Here is a 5566-nt window from a genome sequence, read left to right as displayed (position 1 = left end):
CGGAAAACGGGGCTAAGCCTACCCTCCGGCTTCCAGCACCATCACGGACCGCAGCTCAGGGCAGGAGGGGGAGTCCCCGCCCCCTCCACGCCCACGGAGGGCGCGCCCTCGGGTGGCTTCGCCTTCGCCTGCCCTGTATGGCTCGTTCTGTACCAACGCCTTGTCTCGTTCTCCCACCGAGGTGAGCAGGTTGGGCGTGATCGGGATGTGTGTCCTCTCCTTGTGTGTCCTCGTTACGGCTGCCATCAGCAGCACTTCCCTCAGGGAAGCTGCATTTAAGCAGACCTCTTAAACCCAGCTCCCGGAAGAGATATTCAGGCTTCTTCTCCAGATGTTCTGCCAATGAAAATTCCTGTTATGGCAATAATTTCTTCTCGGGGGCTCCCCTGCAGTGCTCACAGGTGGCTCTAGGAGTTGCAAGCTTATGAAATGACCAGCAGCATCACGGCCCTGGCAAACTTGGGGTGCAAGTGAACACTTTTTTGTCAACCGTGGAGCAAGTAAGATACCATAGTTTGCACCACGAAGTCACTTGTTTTTATACCCTTGTCCCCAGTGTGTATTGTGTGAAAATAGTACAGGAAAGCCCAAGCTGAGTGTGTACAGCTCTAGTGGGTGTTGGTCAAGGTGTTGTCCTGTGGTAGGGTTGCCTTGCTGTCTCTAAACCCAACCCATCCCTGAATGTATCACAATTATTTTTGCTTAGCAGGGCTTTATGCCTAAAACACCTTGCCAGACCAAGCATCACTCTTCCTCAGAGGAAGAGCTCTCTGTTGTTTGCTGTACTGGCTGACCAACATATGTGCTGATGTGTGACAGTCTTCACAAGGGTCCAAATAAAACTTTCAGTTTAGGCATATTCTTAGTTTAGCTGAGGAAAAATAAAAAAAGAAGTTGAATATATCGTCTATGAAAGTAGCAGAATCTTCATGAAAATTCGTCTGGAAAAAAAATACCTGTTTAGGGGTTTTTTCCTCTCTTATCATGGCTAGGCTTCGTGAATGAAGATTTGGGAAGATCCCAAATCTTTCTCTCTTATGTGCTCTTATTAAATTGTCTAGACTGAGCGTGTGATTCCTTGTGGACTGAGACTGAAAGCATGTGTAGCTGAGGTAAGTTTGATGTCTTTTAAAACACATATCTATATACAAATTATGTGTTTGTCATGGCAATTTTATATGAAAAATTATGCTGTAATACAAGGGTTAGGAATAAAGAAAGTCATAGGTCAGAAAAATAAAACAGTGATTAAAGTAACTGTTCTCATCAATTAATTTTATTTACAATCTGTTAACTTTATTTACAATCTATATTTTTAAATCCCTTAAATATGATTTAATCAGTAATTGAAATCTACTTTGAAAAGCTAATTCAGTCTGTTTCTTTATCACTGGTCTTTGGGGTTTTTCTCATTACAAAGGCAGCAGGAGTCGCCTTTCTTAAATCAATTATATTTCTTTCCTCATAAAAACTGTATTTATAGAACACATGAGCTTCCAAAATTTCCCATAATACAGTGCTTCAGCATTGGTTTTTTTTAGGGAAGGTATAGTTTTGTCTTTCCTTGTCCATAAAAGAGACTACCTGTGCATATCAGACTCTTCAAAAATACACAGTCAGCAGTTTGTTTAGGACTAGTCACTGCATACTGAAAGTCTACCAATGACGTGGCTGGACCAAATTAATGCTACACCTCATTGAGAAGACGACATCTCTATCTCCTGCCTTTAAAGGAAAATCTTAAATTGTCTATCTTTTTATCCCTGCAAAATGAAAGGAAAGAAAAGGTGGTAAGAAGAGCAAGGGAGAAATGTAATTTAGTCAGTAGTACTAATGCTATTGCTAATGTTATTCAAGTGGTCTTAAATACTTCATGAGCTTTCATATATTTCATGAGAAATGAGTTCCATTTGTATTCCATGAAGTGTTAGTACTCATATGAGGCACAACAAAAAGAAATGCTTTGTTATTGTATCATCAGGTGAAAGGCAAAGCTGGAAACAGAACCCTGACCCCTGGTTCTAGTCCAGCATCTGTTTTACCTAACCAGTCTAGAACCATTGCATCTATGGTTTTAATAATCTAATTAATTCTTTATTCAATCCTTTTCTAGCTTGTCATGCAATTAAAAAGCTGAAACACTTAAAAAACCCGGACATCTGCTTTGCAATGCTTCATGTTTGCACTATTCTGTATTTGGACCAGACCCTGCTCATCAAACATGCATGAATATTAATGGAAATGCTGCAAAAAGGATTTTACCTTTACTTTTACAGTTGCATAAAAGGATAAACCACAATGCAATATTTGCGTTTCCGAAAGTGTGTGTGTGTGGCTTACTGGAAGTGTGTCAGCTCAAAGTACTAAATATATATGTATCTGAGTTCATGGAGGCAAAAAAGTACAACAAGAAGCAGGAATACAAGGTCTCCAGTCCTGTACTATAAAAACTGCCTCTGAAACTCCCAAGGGCTTTCTAGGTCACTTCTGCAACAGTACTTTTAACATGTTATCTGTTATGCACAATTTACATGGAATGAAAAAATGCATTGGCTGTAAATTTTCATCTGGCTGACATATGCTTGTATATGTGTAAAACAAACCTTAAAAGCCAGCTTGGAAGTAATAATCCAAAACTGGAGAGCTTGCAGATGTCTGGGACTTCCCTGCCTTTGCTGTGTTTAGTAATTTGAAATGTTTCAGCACATCAGAGTATCGAGTGTCACTCACATGTTAGAGCTGAAGAATCTGAAGCAGAGTAAATAAAGTGTCGAAGTTACTGCTAGTCTCTAAGCTTGTGTAGAAATACAAACCACAAACCATGACTCCCAGGTGTAACTGCACCATCAAAAATGTCAGGGCTTTTGCAGTGAGTTTTTTAAGGCATTCAAGAGACCTATTTCATTTCATATTTGTTCATTGACTTATATATTGCTTTCACTCCTTTTCTTGAATCTGTATCTTCTGTTAGTGTGCCTTTCAAGTCACAGGCTCTTTCCTATCTTTCCTGACAAGCAGAGAGCGAGCAGAAAAGTCAAGCTTTTGTCCATACTAAATGCTGGAGGTTTGCCGCCTGTTTTGGACTTTGTAAAACTTACTATTTCAATGGGCGTCATATACAGCCAAACCACAGACCTCTGAAAACAAAACAAAACAAAACATCCTAAAAACTCTGGCTACCTGGCTTCAGTTTTTTAATTGGCATTTTTACAATATTCTTCTGGTATTTCTTTTCTTACATGTTCTTTTTGCTATCCTTTAGCCTTAAAAGCAGATGAAAGCCAAGTGATTATTCACTGTATAACCACAGTGCATATCTATAGAGCAAGGGAGAGTTTGCAGACAGAAGAAATCTTTCATCTGTTCTGAACCACTTGGCATTAAAACAAGGCTTTTAACATAGATCTAGGCCTGTTAATAATGCAATATGTAAGTAAAAAAAATTCACAAGCATAATGGCAACAGTTAAAACTAGGGCTTTATCTTGCAGAACTTGTAATCCTAGCTGCATAATCTAGTCCTTATTAGGATGTGAACTTTAAATCATAGCAGGTTAAGTGGAAAAGTTGCACTTTTCTCTGGACTGAGAAAAGTGCTTGGCTCAGACATGGTTCACTGAAGCAAGCACAAGTTGGGCAGCAGAGTGTGGACCCAAGTGGACAATCCTGGGAGGTGATGGCATGCCGTCAGAACATCTGTACTGCAGCTGGAAGTTGGCCGCAGGCTGTTCCATGATATGTGAGCTCTAGTATACCTGATATGTGTACAAATAGCTGTACTAGCTGCAGGTGTGATTCATCTCACCTAAATGATGTATTTGAAAATTAAGCACCTAAGACCAGTAAGATTAATCATTCTCTAGAAGTTTTTATTATTATTGGCTGGCACATAAGGTGACTTAAATAGTTAACTTTTATTTGTCTAAGTTCGGTGAGATGAACATCTTGGCTACACAAACCTGTGTGGGACTGTGGTACATGCTCAGGTGGCAGATGCATATTGATGCCTCTGGGGCACTTGTTTCTTGCTAAGTAAATGAAAATAAGTGCTGATACATACTTGTACCTGCTGACATCATACCTCCCTTGGTTTTATAGACACAGCTGATAGGGCAGCTTGAACCATAAACACTAGCACTGTAAAACCAGTATAAGACCAATAACACCAGGTTTTGAAACGATAACCTGTGAAATTCAGTTGCATACACACGAGGTTTTTTCAAGGAATAACCTTGCATAAGAGTTCATACTTAAGCTGTAGCTCTTGTTAGTGAGACAAACATGAAGTGAAAGTGATTACAAACACACTGTTATCATTTTCCAGAGTCCAACATACAAATCAATAAATAGTGCATAGGAAATACGTTTTTTAAAATTATCGCTTGGTCATTTCAGCTGTTGTTACAGAAGAGCAATGCACTTTATAGCAAAGAGTCCAATACTACTTGTGGGGTGATAATATAAAGAGCAAAGTGAAAAATGAAGCCAGTAGAATAAAAGAGTGAGCTAATGTAAATGTGAACATGATAGCACCCCTTAAACCTGTTTCGTGGAAGAAATTCAATTTTTACAATGCTAAAATTCATTACTTGCCCAACCCCATACTGGTTAGAGTGTTCAGCCAGTCTTAAGCAGCTCTATCTTGATTCAACTGCAAACACAGACAGGTTTAAGGACATATCTATAAGGAAGAAATGGCAAAGGATAGGTAACTTAACTCAAAGGAATTAAAAATACCAAAAGAAAACAGCTTTGGGGACTCATTTTCCTTTTTTTTTCTTTGTTAAATGGCTGGACTTTCTCTGGACCAAAATCAGAGTCAGAAACAAAGTCTCATGTGCCAGAGCCTCTTTAAGGGCAACTAAGGCCATTTTAGATCTACTGCGTTTTCTTTGGGCTATTCTGAACCATCGTTTTACTTGGGGACAGTTTGCCTTTGCATGAGACTACCAGGAAGAGTGACTGGCAGCCTGGTACAGGCAGGAAAGAAGACCTATCACCTTTTGCTGTTTGTGTTCTGGAGTAGTTTTGGGTTATTTATTATGAGCTCTCATGATTCCATGGTCAGAATTTTAAAACTTGCATAGAATTTCATAGACTTAAGATAGTTCCTGAGATAAAGATTGAAAATTATTGATTTTCCAAATGAACTGCCATTCCTGCAATGAACTTGCTGTAGCTGTTCTTTGCACCCATACAAACATGCATATAATTAACTTTGTACAGGTCTGATAATATCCAATAATTGAGACTACTATGATTATGTGGTAAGAAGAGGAGAGTTGGGAGAGTTGACTTCTGAATAATAAGCAATTCTACTATAATCCATATCCAGTGCTTTCCACACTATCAGTACAGGAGATCGGAAAGGAAATGCTTTTCATTCAGTTAATGCTACTGGAGACTTACTAATGCAAGGACTTCCCATTACTCATTAATTTAATCTTGAATTTTCCTGCTTATCGTCTAATACAATTTCTGTCTTCTCTGCTTTCGTATTTCAGTCCACTCAGTCATCACATCTTATTTTAAAATTTTACTGTGCATTTTTTTGAGTTTAAACATTG

The 5566-nt window shown here is 38.9% G+C and overlaps 1 protein-coding gene across 2 annotated transcripts in view; it reads left to right on the top strand.

The window, feature by feature from the left end:
- Nucleotides 1-5566, top strand: part of WDR64 (WD repeat domain 64) — a 76638-nt gene that overhangs the window by 511 nt on the left and 70561 nt on the right. The window lies entirely within an intron of this gene.

This window comes from Chiroxiphia lanceolata, chromosome 3 (genome assembly GCF_009829145.1).
Source record: "Chiroxiphia lanceolata isolate bChiLan1 chromosome 3, bChiLan1.pri, whole genome shotgun sequence".
Taxonomy (NCBI): domain Eukaryota; kingdom Metazoa; phylum Chordata; class Aves; order Passeriformes; family Pipridae; genus Chiroxiphia; species Chiroxiphia lanceolata.
This window is presented reverse-complemented; position numbering and strand designations above follow the sequence as displayed.